Source organism: Dermacentor andersoni, chromosome 7 (assembly GCF_023375885.2).
Source record: "Dermacentor andersoni chromosome 7, qqDerAnde1_hic_scaffold, whole genome shotgun sequence".
Lineage (NCBI taxonomy): Eukaryota > Metazoa > Arthropoda > Arachnida > Ixodida > Ixodidae > Dermacentor > Dermacentor andersoni.
In genome coordinates, this window is record NC_092820.1 from 132,527,595 (window position 1) to 132,545,354 (window position 17,760).

Here is a 17,760-nt window from a genome sequence, read left to right on the forward strand (position 1 = left end):
CCTGTAATAGACCTGATGACTGGTGGTAGTGGTGAGGCTTTTCTTGGATGAGGGGGCCAAGGACAGGATTGCTTCCCGTGAACTTTAGTGCTCGTTATTGTGCATCGCAGTGACTCAATAGTGAATATCTAGAAATGTGGATATTACCCTCGTATTCAATTTATAAAATCGGGACGGTATCTGTGTGACTGCTCTTAATGAATAGTTAGCCTTCTTTTTAAGTTCCCTAGGCTACTACCATTTTAAGATCCTTTTATAAGTTCCTTTGTTTACATCATGCCTGGAAATGCGAGCTATATTACATCTCCGCAGAAAATTAATACAACTCGAAGCAAGCATTGCTTTTTGTAAGAGAAGCCTAGCTAGCTGAAATATTTGCAGAATAAATCTTACGGTACATGTTATTCGATTTAGTCGCGAAACAAGATGAAATGTCGATAGATGTGTCAAACGTGAACAGATGGCTACATTATTATTGAAGCTTCATAGCTATATGGAATGACATCTTGGCTTTTGTAGTGCACAGCCATATGTGCGGCATTTATTTGTTCACAAAAAGAAACTGACACACGAGTTTCAAAGCACTGCGGGAAGGAAAAATCTAATATTTCGGCATTATACAGACGGCGTGCGGCACGTCGTCAAAGAAGGTAGTGTCTTTATCAGAATGCTCGTGTGTAGCAATATTGAGCATTTTAGTATGAACAAAGTTCAGTTTGTTCGTACATCAATGTCCATGGTCTTGATGTTGCCGCCATTGGACACAACTGGCAGAATGAATTCGCAAGCAGAAATGCCTGAAAGGATGTCAATTGGTATATGGAATGTTCGCAGGCCACATACCCAGGCGGCACAACATGTTGACGTAACGTTCTTTGAATGTGATCAAATGTTCGCACATAACGTTGCCTACATGCTGCTAATGTCCGCTTCTTTGATCAGCAGACAACACTGGGCTGGAACGTTATGGCAGCATTGAGCAGCACATTCACGACATTGGGATAACGTCAATACAACGTCCTGACCACGTAAACTGGACGTTGCGTAATGCAATTTCAGAATTCAAGAAACGTATATTTGTGACGTTCAAACGACATTCAAATGACGTTGCAGAATATAGCAAAACAGCACCGCTGTTAGCATGACATACACTGTGAAAATGTTTGCAACCTTTGGGTCGCATATTGTGCCGCAACAATTTACATCATATTTCTATGATGATTATTGATGATTATTCATGATATTTCTATATATATATAGAAATATTTTCACCCGTGAATTTGAATTTCCAATGAATATGATGATTATGGGCCTATTGATTGGTGTGAAGGAAAAATGTAGAATGCGCGCACTGGAATGCAAAACGCGATTCACATGAACATGCCATCTGTGGATCTGGCAGTCCTCGTGGATATTGAGCCTTACATAAGTCAGAGGCGAAGGGCCTGACCCTTTGCACTCATTCAACCATGTTCTTATGGACTTGAGCAAACAGAGAGAGAGAGAGAGAGAAAATAATGCAGAGAAAGGCAGGGAGGTTAACCAGAGGTAGTTCCGGTTGGCTACCCTGCGCAGCAGCACGGCATTCATTGAGTGCAGGGACCTCAGTCTCACTCAGCGCACTGTTGTGTGGTGGGTAAGTAGCGAAAATGAATATGAAACTTCAGAAGTTTTTACTGCAGTTCAAATTTTGCACAGTGAACATTGTTCCATGTTTTAGTAGGGCGGGGAAAATTAGTCGCGGGGCAAAACGAGTCATTTAGAGTTTACCGAGCAATATATTCAAGCGGTCAAATCAGACTGCTTCGATAATTTGCCCACAGATGTTGCTGCTCGTCCCCGTTCCTTTGTTGGAAAACAGGTCTAATCGGTCAAAGGATGCTGGATGAAGAAATGCGAGCTGAGTGCCCTTGATATGACAGCTGCATTAATGTAACGAAAATGAGCTGAGTTATTTTTTTCTTTTTCTTTACGAGAAGGCAACGCAGTCTTGGCACTCTGCATCAGTATCAGAATTTTTTTTTATTTAGTGTCTTCACTGAATAACGTTAGAAAAAATATAAGCGTGGTATGTAGAATTTTCACACTAATAAGATTATCTGGGAATGTTTCTAGAAAAGGCGCCAAACACACCTACAAGCACCCCAAGCGGCCTAAAATAAGAAGTTTTATGGAGTTCATTTTAACTTGCCGCGCTATAAACTTATCCTCTTGCCAACGCTGGCTCGCACCTAAAAAGAAGTCGTACAGGGCTTCTTGCGTCCCAAACTACATAAAGAGAGCACTTGAAGCCGTTCGAGAGGGGCCCCATCCCATTCGTGCTGCGGTGAAAGGTTTCAATGTGCTGATATATGTTCTGGGGAGGCGTGCGGAGAAGAACTGATGGGTGTAGATTCCAAACGCTTTATAAGAACACGCTTGGATCTGAAACAACGCGTGCTTTTAGACAGTCAGCTCTCAGAAAGAAAGCTCACGGGCGAGATTTCAGCATGGAAAGGTCCTCGTTTGGCCTCATTGCTCCACAACGCCAAGTTGGTTTCGGGAAGTATGGCTGGCCTTCCAAGAAGACCCAGAGTTTTGTCCCCCAAGAGACCTGAAACTGACGAGGAAGCCTCAAGAAACTGAATGACGAAGCGTACAGTCAGCGCCTAAACCCGTGAATAAAAGAAGCACTCTACCAGGCACGACGCTCACCCCAAAGGGGAATGGCCATGCTTATTTTCTAGCAGGAAGCTGTGGAGCAATACATTACCACGCTCTGTCTGGACTCAGTGCACCAGGTGCGGTGAGCGGGCCAATAAATTCTGCGGGTAGGCCCAAGAAATTTACGACAAGTGTTTGGCTTAGAAGAGTTGAGGCACTTATTTTCAAAGAGGCTAGCTCATTTTGACCCCCCCCCCCGACACACACACTTTGGCATTGGTAGTTATGTTTTACTTTTCAAAAGTAATGTTTTATAAATTTTCTAGTTCTACTAAATGCAATGCATTCGTTTTTCATGGTCAAGGAAAGTTCTAAAGTTCTACGATTTTCAATTAAAACTAAATATCAGCGGCAAGTTGATTAATTTTTCGCTGATTTCATTTGTCCTCACCTGCCTGAGAATCAAGAGATTATGGCGAAGAGACCAGATGACGCTAAATATAATAGTATGCGTTTTAATATAGGAAAAAATGAGATTGGAAAGTGTCAACGCTATACTAAAACAAACACAGAATAAATAAGCCAACGCAGAGAAGTGGCATGCGCTGAAGAAATAACAATCCACCAATAAATGAAATAGGCCACAGAAGCATCAAAAAAAGTCCGAATGCAGAGAACAAAAACACAAACTACAAAAATACCCGATCAGAGGAAGAAGAAAAGCCCACAGTCGAAAGGAACGAGCCAACAATGAACGTTGCAGACGGGACCTCAGAGCGACGAGTGAAAGGCATCCAACGCGACCTAAGTGGGAAAGTAGTTAAGGTTATTATTTTTCTTTTATTTCCTGCGCGGTCGCGGCAGCCTTGTCAAAGGGCAGTCCATTTGGGACCGTCGTCGTGGCGTCGAAGACAAAGGGTCACCGCCGTTGCTGTCCTTGTGAAAAGGCCGCTGTCACGTGTCCAGCGCCGTGCTCCTTTGTCAGCTCCTCCGCACTCATCTCACCCTGTCTGTCGAGAGCACGGCCATCCAGTGCGCGCATCCTTGTTCTCCCGTGACATTCTTCTTCCTCTCTCCGCTTCATAAGAGCGGGTTGAAATTTACCGCGCTTCCCAGAGTTCTCCGTCATAGCTGTCACTTTAGCGTCGCCGTTCTCTTTCCGTCCTTTCTTTTTCTGAATTCTTTAGATTAGTAGTAATCTTTAAAAATATCCCTCGTTTTTCATGCCTGCTTTAAAATTGCAATTTTGCGCGGCATTTCACTGAAGACCGTTTTGCCGTCGAGATGACTCATCGATGTTACGTATTTTGTTACTTTTACCACCTGTGCTTAGCTGTATCAAGTTTATGTCACATGTTCATTCTTCTGCAATTTGTCCCCCCCCCCCCTGCAATAATGCCCTTGTGGTGCTGCAGGTACTTGTATAAATAAAAATAAATAAATAAATAAACCTTTGTTGTTGTTCGAGCTGATATTGTTTCACTCGGCTTCCAATAAATGTCGAAAATCAGAGAGGCTATGGAAGATTTTCGCAGTCGCAGTCCGCGTTCTTGAAATTCATAGCTTTGACGGAATCACGTTTGCTCGGAAAGAGGCATAATGAACAAAAGAGAACGCTGACCAAGAACTAACGAAAGAAAACATTTAGGGAGAAACGGAAAGTTCGCTTCGGCTCCAACACTGCTGCGAAAACTTCATCCAATTACGTCAGGAGTGCTAAATTAAAAGAAAGGGTCACATTGTGCACATGGCCTTCTTGAGGGAGCTTTATTTTTTACTAATTGTTCTTTTTTTTAGTTTTTGGTTCGCGCTCTCTTTTAACAATAATCCCCTTTATTGTCACCTGCTTACTTTCTGGTTTTCAGTATGAAACAGTCTTTTCATAGCGTGCTCATCTTCATTATCTTGCTTATTAAGTTGTACATTTAGTCTATCTTCGTGCCGTTCTTCTTAGACGCGTACTAATATATCCTCTGTTGACACCCACTGAAGAATTTCGAGGATGAAGCAATGTCTTTTATCTTTGCCCCCACGAACTCGTCTGACATTTCCGATCTAATGTTGCCTTATGATCAAAACGTCTTGCTTCGTAATTTAGAGATTTAGAAAAAACAGTCTTGCTGTACGCACTTCTTCAAGAGCTGGTTTATTTTATTTCTCGATATATTCCTATATCAACCCTATTGAGTGGAGGATAAATATGAAAATTCTGTTTAAAGCGACGACTTTAAAAACGTCTATGCTTTCCATAAATGCTTGTGATGTTTAAACAACGCTAAAAACGAGCACCGATAAAAAAAAAAGGCATCACAAAGCGCCGCAAGCTACTCGTATGACATATCCCAGACTTCCTTCTGTTCACACAATTTTTATTATGTGTGTATTTTCTTGCGTTTATTGGAGGGCGAGTAAGACATTGTCAAGATGAATAGGAGGGTTTTATTTTTATGACAGTGATAAATAGTATTAAGGGCCAACACGTGAAAGCTACGGCGCATTGTCACAAGAACGCGGCGCATGACAAAACAAAGCAGGCGGAATGCTTGCAAAAAGAACACCAAAATGTAGGCAAATTTGCGTACTTTGCTTTTAGCATGCGCTGTCAAGGTTTGTCATTCATTTTTATTTTGTTAGGGCAAAGCAGAAAGCGCTTACTGAAGAAACACCCCTTTTGATAATCGTGTGCGCTTCAGCTCTGATCGAGTTCTCAGGTTCTGAATATAGTTGCCTATCACCTTTTCATATTTCTGTCTAACTTCAGCACTTTTAATAAATGTTTGCTTGAGAGCTTCAACACCTCGTGCTAGAAGGTTTAGGCACATTGTCAGGCTTTCGGTTGCCTTTTGGCCACTTCTTCCCACACAGCCACCGCGTAAAATCATTTGTAGAAATGAATCAGTGAGTGAGAGGGAATAAAGAACTGTAAAACTAAACTACAGTGGTGTTGCTTTCTTGTATTTTTAGCTCCCTCAATCACGTCACCTGCGTAAATTATCGCTTCCACCCGACTCATTCTTACCGCGAATCCTGGATCTTCGATTCGCCTTCAAGCTGCCTTTCACCGTTAAGCGCTCTAGTTCCTACGTCACAACAACGTTAACTCAAACGAGCGCCCCATAAACAGCAAGCAACCTTGTCCAAGACATCGGCAACAACGCAGAATATCCTTGTAATGCCATTTATTCTTCACTTCGTGCAAAACTCTTCTTTGTTCTTTTTTGTTTTGTTTATCAAGCCTTCACGGCGCACATAGTGTTCTGGCGACGCACGCTGTGACTCCACGTTCGCGTGTGGTTTGGCAACGAGAATGAAATTGATTGCACGTCGGCCGCACGTATTGCATGCATGTAGCGCTTGCTTGCGTGGAAGTGCTTGCATGCATTGCAGGCTCGCTGCATAGAGTATCTGCATATTTCAGCACGCCACGGCAGAGTTTTTATTGGTGCTCTATTCCTAAGGCATTTTTGCTTCCTGCCTTTATTTACTTTCCTCTGTGTTTTCTTTTCTGCATTTCTTAGGCACGACTGTTTAATTTTATTGATAGGAATAAGCGCCCCGTCGGTTGCCCAATTTAGCACAGTCTCATCATTCAAAAAACAACCGCGTGGTTTGATTGCCCAGGCCAGTGCAAACAGGACCTTACCCCTTTCTTTACGTTGCAATCGCGGGCTAAGTAATCCTCAGGGATCGACCAAATTTTGCGATATAGGCTGTGCCACATTCTCTATTTCTGAGTCAGCACACAGAAAGCACGCCTTTCTTTAAACAGATATCGGTCCACGCAGGGAGAAGGCATTGCCGAAAAATATTATGCGGGCAATTTATGTGCGTTCACGCTGTCGCCGTTTGACACCGCCGTAGACGTAGGATTAGGCTACCGACGGCGCATGCGCTGCTCCCGCATGGCGGCTAAGAGGGATCTCTAGGGACAGGTAGTGCGTTTGGCTGAAAAAGCGCCGAAGCGAGGTGGACGCGTCGACAACGCTTCGCTTGTTTAGCTTGGTGGGTCGACCAGGACATCTTTGTGTCTTGCTCGGCTTGAATTTATTGTTGCGCGCAGGTAGACTATAAGCACACGGGCCTTCTGGCTGAGCTCGTGCGTGTACGCGCTGGTCTGAGCTGTACGGAGGGTGAGTGTTATGGTAACGTTATCCGTACTCCGTCTCACATACGTGGCTATGCCGAAAGTACGAGACGTACACAGGTAACATCCATGCGCAGCGAAATATAGTTCCCGGCGCGTCTTTCTGAATATTGGAGATATTAGAGAGGTTTTATTTGCTTGTTACGTGATGTGTTACAAGGACACGTGACACGCTATGAGCTCTGCGCGTGCACCTCCTGTACCCCGAATCACTGTATCGGTGAGCAGACGACACGGGGCCAATGAACACATATGTAGTGCGTTCGTTTGCACACGCCTCCCGAGGAATGGCGGTTACAATCTACAAGACGGGCGCCATTGTGTCGCGGTTGCACACCCCTAACTACATGCTGTCGGTACAGCTTTGTATAGCCCTATGCGTTCCGGACAACATAAATGAAAAGAGTTGGCAGAAGCTGCTTCAAGACGTCAGAGCAACCTGTCTGTTGAAGACTGTATAAATTTTAAAATGAAAAAAAAAACACGGACAAAGAAAAATAACCCGCAACGTTCGAGGAACTTTTCCGAAATCCGAAAAGCAATTCATAAATGCCTGCATAGACATCAATACCTGCACCATACGTGCTGCATTTTCTTTGCGAATAAATGCTAGAGAGGACATTGCCCTATTTTTCCGCGCACCGATCGGCACATTTGCATCAGGTGGCGGGCGCTCTGTGAAATCTGGATCCAGCTTACTTTCTTCGAAATAACGAGTCAAAATCTCACGGCTTAAGTGAGCAAATGCTCTTATCAATCATAAGGTCCCGCTTTCATATGTCATTCGTAGGTGTGGGCGGAATGGTAATTTCAGCTATGATTAGCTCTTTGCGTTATGCCCTTTTATCTGTCTGGCACTGTTTTGATCGTGTCGGGTTCTCCGGATCAGGACGAATATTCCCAGCCACAGTGGCTGAGTTGATAAGAAATTCAGCTACTGAGCACGACGTTCCAGGTTCGGTTCCCAGCTGCGGCGTCGAATTTGGCATGACGATAAGAAGAATAATAATAATGTATAGTGTGCAGCACAAAATCGCCCCTGTTGGCAAAATTATTCGGGAGCACAACGATATAGCGTATGTACCGTATCAATTATGATACTAAAGCAATGTACTCAAATTTTACAATCGATTCAGTTTTAGTCACCTGTACTTTTCTAAAGCGCGTCGGAGACTCCTTTAAGAACCGCAAGTTCGAAACCGTGGCTTAGTGAGATGCACAACTGTCCTCAGTGAATGCTTAATAGCGCCAATAATGTTTCGTTAACGGTAAAGGTAAAGCATGATCGATTATGGCAGCGCACTTAAAAAAACAATAATGTAACGCAGACTGAAAAAAAAAAAAAACACGAGCGCTGTAGTCACTCAATTATACGCCCTTGTTTTGAAGTGCGCCACCATATTTTTTCATGATTACCCAACTAGGAAACCAGTATGTATTAGGTAAAGGTAAAGACGGTTTCAAGTGTGACACTATTGATTTTAGCAACGCACCTGTTGCAAAAGACTGTCTCCTATCAGGGATATTTAAGGACACCAAAACAAAAATTACTGCAGGTTATTAGGTGAACTCACAGGTGAAATAGTATGTTTTATTGTGCAATTAGAGTGGCAGACACTGCCAGTTGTTGCTCATGTGCGATAGAATAAACTTCAGAGTACCTATTTTGCGGCGGCCGATCATACAGAGCCTTGCCAGTCGGACCACTTACGGGAAATAGACGAGATATTTTACACAAGGGGATACGGTGGGACATTCTCTCGTGCACCTTTCAAGTGCGCAGTCAAAAATGCGCAGCTGCGACTATTGGGGTCTGCCAGCATACATGATCGTTTGTGGCGAAGTGAATGAAGAACGGTTCAGTGTGTTTGTGGGAGTGCTGTAAAAATGATGTTTCTTTGCTACTACTTAAATTTGACTACCCTCGCCTCCGTGTCCACGGCACAGTAGCCAACCAAAGCCTGCTAGGTAGCATAAGGCCTCTACACTACGCTTAGCTAGTAGAACTAAACGCGGGAGCGTTAGCCAGCGCCACACCTCACGGCGTTGACGGCGGATGTGGGGACGACCTTTTTTGTCGCAGGCGTCGCGCGTACCTGACCTTTCTGGGTGAACTCAACTGCTTCATTAACCCACACATGTTACCTGCAAGTATCAATGCTGCCGGATTCGAGGCCTCGCTATGTAACGAACGAAAAGAAAGGAAAGCGAGGGCCCGATATTTATCACTCATACGCGTCGAAGCCCGCAGCATTGACGCCGTCAGATAGCGTGTGTTGGATTATTAACCAGTTGCCTTCACCCAAAACTATCAGGTACACGTGACGCCTGCGACAAAAAGAAAGTGTTCCATATCCGCCATCAAGGCCGGGAGGACAGGCGTTGGCTAACACTCCCAGGTTTAGTTCTAGTAGGTAAGCATAAATAACCCAGAAAGTGGATGGGAAAACTGCGCCGGGTAGGACAATTGGTAACAGTATCGCACGAATACTGCGAAGACGTGGATTCGATCCCCACCTGCGGCTAGTTGTTTCTTCATCCACTTTAAGTTCCATTAATTCTTAATTTCTCTTTTTTCAGTTAGTAAGTACATGCAATTTCCCCTATGTTGCCCTTGGTGTTCGTATTTGTTGGCTTCTTAGGATATGACGAATAAAAATTGGGCGCTCGGTTTCCTTCCTTCACATTCATTATCCGCAATCGTGTCACATTGAATGCAGGTATGCGTGGACGCTCTTATATCAAATGATAAGCTCTGAACGTAGGTCTCGTTCTTCCAGAATGTATCCGATCATACATCCGAAAAATGTCGCCTTTACGGCCAGTTAAGAAATTAAAGAAATTATTCTATGTTGGTGCAGTAGGTGCGGCTCCCGAGTGTGAAATTTTCCTTAGCGCACGCTCATGTAAGGGACAAGTGTCTCTAAGGGCGCGCCTCGCATACAAACTCATTTTGCTTTATCAAAACAACCTTGTCGCTAAAACTTTGGCGTACCCTCTCCATACGATGCTCCATATAAACACGTGCAAGTTCATCTGAACCATACGCATAAGCTAGAAAACACAGGAGCTGTCTCATGCTCGGAGCTCTCTTTTGTTCATTTTTTCTTTAACTAGATATGCTGGACGTGAAAATCAGCTTTACGTGTGAACATTTAAGTTGTAACACGCTGCATTGACTGTGCTACTGCAGGCTCTTAGTGGTGACAAGAATAAACGAACAAAAATGAACGTCAATATTTCTGCGAAAGTCGAGGTAGTTATTACGTGAGATAAAAGGTTGGAATTGGCTGGCGTATGTAAATTGCCTTCAAGTATGTGATCACAAACAGGTCTCGTAAAGGGGAACTTGGAACGCATTAAACGACCTCTGCAACTTAGCTTGGGGCACCTGCATTGTATACACGGTAACCTTTACAGTTTAGGGCTCCCTTTTTATTTAGGAATCAAACGAAAATATAAAAGGGGTGTGTACCTGGCTGTCAATGGGTGGCTTGGGAAGTTGAAGAAATCACGAAGCACTCGTAGTCCACTTTAACAAGCACAGCACCGCCAAAGAAGAACGCCGACAATTCCGCCGACCTTTCGAAGCACCATTCAGGAAGGAACACGCAAAAGTGTAGTTGTTCTTGATGACACTTAAAAAAAAATTCACAATGCGAAGCTCAGATGTTTCCTCGTGCGAAAGCCGGCAAAGTCAACGATGCTCCTCTAGCAGCAATATAGCCTTGCACCACTTGAACTCTTTCACACTCTGCCACAATCAAACCTCAAACCTACGAATGCAAATCACCGCAATAACGGCAGATCACGCCCCACAGGGTTGTTGTTTTCAAATCTTAAATGTCGCAACACAGAAGACAATTCACACACCTTCTACGCACCTCTGTATCTGCAGCACAGAACCTTGTTTGACGCGCAGGAAAATTGTCGTCTGCTCAAACTTGGTCTGCTAAACAAACTTGGCCTTTGCTTGCCGCACACGCGAACACACTTTCACTTGTGGGTGATAGCACAAGGCAGCTGACGTCGTCCGCTAACTGAGCACGCGCTGAGAGCTCCCTTTTGCTACTAAGTTACGTCTTGAATTCAGGGCGTAGAAGAAAACCGACAAGAGCAGCAATAACCACCACCGAGGTGAACGAACTCGACGAAGTCCGCGCGTCGTCTGCTTCGGCGCCGTAGAAATGAGCCGATGAATCGTCACAACTTTCAACTTACCACGTACAGGCTACCAAAGGCATCGAAAACAAGAGTCGATAACGGTGCCGGTGACAAGGTAGACAAATTGTAGAACGCCAGGCTGCGTTGAACTCGTTGACGGAAAGTAGCCGGTGAACAACGCCCACTTCGCAAGCTCGTCGCGAGGCGCCTTGCTGACACGCCCCAGAACAAGCTCTGCCCTTGGCAAGGGTTCACTCTCTCAGCAAATGGTAGCCGATAAAAAGCAAACTCACAGAGAAATATTCGCACCGTCAGTGCAGCAGCTGCGAAGCGCAGACGAAGACGAGGAGGGAAAAGCCGTGCGTCAGGCGGTGCGCCCGGGCGAGAGGCCACGAGAGCTTCCTTCCCCTCCGTAAACGGAAGCACGCCGCCGCGAGATGCTGCGAGAACGCGGAGCTTCCTTTCCCTAACTCGTGGAGAGCGGGAGAGCGCGGTTCGAGTAGCGCAGCCCTCGTGGGGAGTGGTAAAGCGAGCGCCCGGTTCGCGTCCTTTCGCGTTCTTCGCTTCCTCGTAGGCTCGCACTTTCCAGCCAGCCTCTTCCTCCTTAGATTAATGTTCTTTTTTTTCTGTTCTATATGGGGGGCCTCCCAAAACACGGCGGTACGGGCGTCCTGCCGACATGGCTCCTGCGCGCATGCGCCGATAGAGAGTGGCGCCATCCAGGGGCGACGCGAAGAGATATAAGTTCCCACCTCTTTCGGCACCTCTCCCTAGCCGAAGCGTGGGGCTGGCAAGCATCGACTAGGAACACTTTTTTTACGGCAATTTTTTTATTTCATTTCCTTTTCTAACTTTCCCGCCCTTGGAGGAAATTGCAGGTCTCATCATTTCGAGTGACTAAAGTTAAATTTCTATACAAAAGCGGCATGGTGCACTCGTTTTAATAAGGCACCTTGTGCTAGAGCCAAATATTGTCCTTGCACGCGATGCTCGCGAAAGGCATTCAATTACGATGAATAATTGCATGGAGGCTGTATTTGGTTATCCCTGCAGACCCCGAGAAAAGTTGTACAGGTTCTTTGATGATTGCTGGTTACTGAAGGCTTTATTAAAGAAAAGGCTTGCTGTATGTCATTCTTGTATTGCATGCATTTAGAATGACGTCTGTAAGGTTGTATGTTAAGGAACTGCATGTAAATAGATGCTTCCTGTAAAAACTTTTCCTTCCTGTGGTCATGCTACCTTACAAACAGGCTTACAGCAACCGCCTGGCCTTCACCGCTTCCCCCTGTAAACACACAGCCCTAAAACAACAAAAACAAATGAAACAAATACTATACAAAATTTAGCGACCACCACTTTCAGTTTTGGTCTGCTTCAAATACTTGAATGGAAGCCTCGGTAACACAACTCACTAGCTGGAATGAAAGGCCGGCCAGAAGATGAAAGTGCTATATTAAGTAAACCGGAAATGACGATGAAAGCAAAATTACGAAACCCGGAAATAGAAACAGAAAAAGAATGCACGTGCTGGCGAGTCGGAAACATGCGCAGTAAGTTGTGTACCGCGAAACCAAACGGAAACATACAGACGGAGCGAGGGAGTGGTACATTGAGTTTTTCTGCTTGCGTTTGGCTTCGTGCAGCGTAGGCACTAAGTCTTAAAGAAAAGTGTTATATAATTGTGCGAAGAAATTGTGCATTTAAGGATCGTGTCTACTGAAACGGGTTCCCCATGCAAGACAGCGTCAGAAGAAGTGAGAATTTCATAATAAAAACGCACACGTTCGTAACTTTGATAGTGACTGAACTTGCCTGGTTTGGTTTGCAGACAATAAATTGACGATCATATTCTTTACAATCAGCGCTATATAATGAGGGAAATCTACTAGTAATCTATTTATGTGCACTTTGAAATCTGAGAAAGAAATTCGAAATGATCCTAAGAACCGCGTAACAGGCGATGGAAAGGACAATAGTAAATGTAAGAATACGAAATATTAAGAGAGTGGCATTGAATAAATAGCAAACGGAATTAGCTGATATTCGGGTCGACATTAAAAGCAGGAATTGATTTTGACAGGAAGTTTCATCCGTAGAGAACAGAAGTAGTGACCTATTACAGCAGGATAATGGGTCCTATATGCAAGAGAATCACAGTCAAGCACGACCGGAAATTTTGTAGTATGACGAAATAAAGAAATGTTAAGGCACGAGATGGACTCAATGGTTGCAAGCCAAGGACAATTGGAGATCGCTGGAAGAGGCTTTCGCACTGTAGTGCACAGAAATTCTACTGCCGCCAGCGACACTGTTGTGGTTGTCAACATCACATTCACATCGTATTAATCTGTTACACTTGTTATGATTCAAATTGTTGTTTTCTATGATGGCGAGTCAGGCATTGAGTGGACATCAAAGTGTTCAGCTTATTCGCAAGTCATGCACAAGCATGCCATGTTCTTTAAAAGCTTCAGCACTTACCACATTACAGCACCGTATGTACAACGGTGGCATGCTGCCACCTTCAAGTCCTAAAATGAAAGTAAATGACATCGAAAAGTAGCAGGTACCACAGTGAAAACAATATGAGGTTTCGTATGTCATACCAAAGAATAGCATTACATTATGCTGATGGTTGTGGCTACTTCATTTTAGCAACATTGTGGACATATTTCTGCAAAAGTTTAGGAAGACTGAATGAAGAAATGCAGCTTTGTGTGAATTAATGGTTCAAAGAAAGGAGATGTTCCCCCAAAGCGTTAGGAAATTGGCGCTCAGAATATTGAGATATATATTGCCGCCATGCAGCTGAAATTGATTTTCCCCGCCTTAGAGGAACTCATAACGTTTACACAATTTCGCTATTTGCTGTCTCTATCAATTTGCAATGCGCTTACATTATTATTTCTGTTTGCTTCTAACATTGCGGTGTTCATTATGATAAAATAAGCATTGAAACTTCGTTCTGTTGACTAATTTCAGTACTCGACAAAAAAAGGCGCTTTCATTTAACTTCATCAATTTCTGTGTAATTCATAGTGCCTCGGTTGCGTACAAAGCACCCCTATTTGTTTCAGGCAAGCTTGTATTAAACGGGTAAAACGAATATGTGCCCGTGGAACTGTAAATACGGGTAAAACGAAGAGCTTAGGCACAGTAGCCTGGGCAAAACTATGTAACAGACGCCTAAAGAAAGGGTGAAAATCTGAAATCACGAGAACTGTGACATTGCAAGAGAACGTACTGTAAAATTTAATGCCATCGCCAAATCATTGCAGCACCGGTGTGGCAGTCCAGTGGCTATATTGCTCAGCTCGATGTAAAGGGTTCGATCCCAGCCAAGGAGGCCGCATTCCGACGAAGGAGGAAAGCAAGAAAGTTCGCGTACCGAGAAATGCTTGCATGTGAAAGAACTCTAGTTGTGTCACATTAATGGGGGTGCGTGCTACTCCGGGCTGCCCAGGCGGGCGCGGGCGCCGGCCGGGTGGCTGTATTTTGAAAGCCATCTGCGACGTGTACAGAGTGCGCGCTGCTCTGTGTGAACAAGGCGTACACATTTCACGTTGATGCGGGCGGCTGCACAAAAGTGTTGAACTCGGTGCGGCTGCTGCGTTTCTTCATTGCAGCGTTTTCACAGCGAGTTTCCTTGCTCATCGAATGAGATGTGTTCATGTTAGCTGGTGCGCGCGCGACACCGTGCTTGTTAATTTAGGTATACTCGCGGGCAGCTTTCTGTGGCTGTGAAGAGAAAGCTACGTAGGCAAAGCCCGCACAAGTGATAAAGCTTTTGAAAAGAATCACCGCATTTTAATCCACGTTAGTTTAGGCTGTGGAAGAAAAAATATAAAAACTTATTTACTAACGGGTAAATAAGACAAAACACGCCACTGAGCGCAAAAGATTACTTATTTTCCGGCTTGTCACGTCCGCGTCTGGGGATACGCGAAACCGTCGTACGTGGAAGCTGCGTCGATTCAGGCTCTGTTCCGAGCAACCAAAACCACTGTCAACCGCTGCCGGACTACTTGGCGCGCTAACACATGTACAGCAGCCGTGCGCCCGCAGGTCGCACGGCTGTAGGTCGTACAGCAGCCGTGCGCCTTCATAGCCTCAGAAATTTGTCTACGCGTATAGTGCGCCTATGCTTACAAGTTTATACGGCCGATAAAACTACTATCCTTACTTCGTATAGCTGTCCACTAATTTGCTATCGCAATCAATGCTTTGCCTTCCGGGCGAATCTCACACATTTTTGCGTGGATACGGTTTACTAAAGTTTTCTTTTCTTACACAACAAGTAATACGGTGGACGTTTTTTTACGTTGGTCGCTGTAATGACGCCTCAAGCAACAGAAGAATGCTGGTAAGTGCGTGTATTAGTTCGGCACAACGGATCGTACATAAGAAGATACCACTTTGTCACCTCAAAAACGACACTGCTAGCACAACAATAGACGTGTGTATGTCCGCCATGTTCTTTCACAGTAGACCTGACGGAATCTGATGCGTATAAAATAAAGCTTGATTAGTGACATTAGCGTTAAAAGCTTTTTGGAGCCTCGCCAACATGTACTCTTCAGAAAAGGTAATCTTCCGCTAATAGTTACTTTACAAATAAGCGGCATTTTTCGTCAGCGATAACATGGCTTTACAGACGTCCAGTGTTGTAGTGTTACGACATATATGTTCGATATTGCGGGTTGCACTATGGTGTTTGATTAGTTCGCATGCTCCTCACCGCATCACTTGATTATATTTATATAGCTTAGATGATTAGCATTCTAACGCTAGTTGAAGGCCAAAGGAGGGGAAAATATGGCTGTTTGCCGTAAACAAAATTTAAAAACAACTTCTCGTTACTTCCTCAACGACTGGGAGTAATTGACATAACGGTTTTTTTTTATTTTAGGATTAAAATACAATGTCCTGCCGAAAACTGCTTGACAGAATGTATGTACGTCACCGGAAGCACCAATGAGGTTTTTATTGCATTTATGATTTTTGTTTTGAAAGCTTGTTTTTTTCGCCCGCTTTGTTATGTAATACTAATAGAAAAATATATGTTTTTAAGAAGCGTGTGATGCTCATGTTGAGCATCACACGTTTCACTCGCATCACACGCATCACTCATTTTGAGCATCCCACAAGAGACTTTGTATATGTCAAAACACAGTGTCTTTCTTGACTTTTCTTGCTGAAACAGAATCTTAAAGAACAATTCAGACAAATCTACGTGGCGTGTTTGTGTGAATGGCACGCATAATGTATACATATTAGGAAAAGTGTTCAGCTTACCTTAGAGACTTAGAGTCTGCCCAACACCGTAGTTCACACAGGTATCCGATGCACTTGGTATCATGTAACGCATGACTTTCGCCACGAGAAGAAACGCAGCCCTGAAAGTGCTGCCTTGCAATAATTCGCGAGTGAAGGACCCACCAACTTCTTGGAGAAACGCCCAGAACGCCAACAGAGAGCTTCTTGGAGCGCATAAGCGCTAAGGTAAGAAAAAAAATGAAGAGTTCGGGAAGCACCGGCAACTATTCGAAACACGCGCAGAATCTTCGCGCCGAACAGCGCCAACGGGTTTGCGTTTGTGTGTGTTTGTACAGACGGCGCATATCTTGGCAGTCGAGCGCTTCGGGGGCTCCTGGAACACTGCCACAGTATACGCCAAGCAGACGGCGCGTTCCTCGACCCCGTCGAGCGAAAGTGCGTGGTCGGGTAGTTAGGAGATGGGCGGGCTCGGCTTTTGGGTGACTTTGGGTGTCCCTAAAACGGTGCTGCGCTGTGGAAACTAGAGATGTTTTTTGCGTGTAAGAATACATCGACATTGGCCGGTACCGGCGCTGTGGACTGTTTTCCATTGCTAGGGGGATCCTGGTAGGAAGTTTTTCGATGCCTTTAACGCCGTTGATGACCTAATAGCTCTTAAGCAAAATGGCACCAACAATTGGCGGAGGACACACGAAGTCGAGTGTGCGGTTCTCCTTCACTTTATGGTTGCTACCGTAATCAACGCAATTACTAGAAGAGAAATAAACATATATGCCTGTAACATTTGATATAAACTTTTGGAGATGTGCGCATGGCTTACTAAACATTGTTTTTGGACGCTATATGGGACATATACTAAATGAAGGACACATACACAAAACATGCGCTTTTAACTAATAAGATCTCCTCGGGACTCATTAGCTCTCCTTCCTGACGTAAAACATTATGAATTTCCCACAAAACCATTAATTCTTGTGAGAGAAAAAGAGGGAAAGCAACATTTATTATTTAACTTTCAGTAGTTCCCTATGCTTCCAAGGTGGTATCATAAAATTCTTTTGGCGACGTCCCGACAAAATGGTGCGATAATGTTGGGGTAACATCGCCGCCCGTCCTTGATACCTTCGTTTATCCTTATTCACGAATCCCCTTCTGAAACTAACGACACTTTTCTTTCTCGTATTCCAAATGCATTATACACAAAAAGAGCGAAGCTTAACGTTTCGCCAAAGTGTTTCATTAACGGGCCATTTAAGTACGGAAGTGAATGAATTCGTCCCTTTTTCCTTACGCGCCAAGCATGCTCCTCATCAGGGCCATGTTGCCCAACTAATGGCCTCATCAGTCATAGTTCAAATCAAGAGTAAGTGCGGGCTGCGCATGCAGGGGCCTGTCTCTTTCGCATGGTTTCGCCACGAGTGCCACGCCCACATTTCTTTTGACGTAAGTCAATATGCTCGTGCGTGTTGATCTCAAAAATGGCTACACGGCCACGGGCGTGGCGAACTTCCTTGTGGGAACGCTAGAAT

At 44.5% G+C, this 17,760-nt stretch overlaps 1 long non-coding RNA gene across 1 annotated transcript in view; it reads right to left on the reverse strand.

Annotated features, from left to right (window-relative positions):
* LOC129385605 (uncharacterized) overlaps positions 1-11,404 on the reverse strand; it is a 103,407-nt gene extending 92,003 nt beyond the window's left edge. The window contains exon 1 of the long non-coding RNA XR_008613078.1: positions 10,263-11,404. This is a non-coding gene — a long non-coding RNA (uncharacterized lncRNA). The remainder of the gene's footprint in view (positions 1-10,262) is intronic.
* Positions 11,405-17,760: the final 6,356 nt, after the last annotated feature.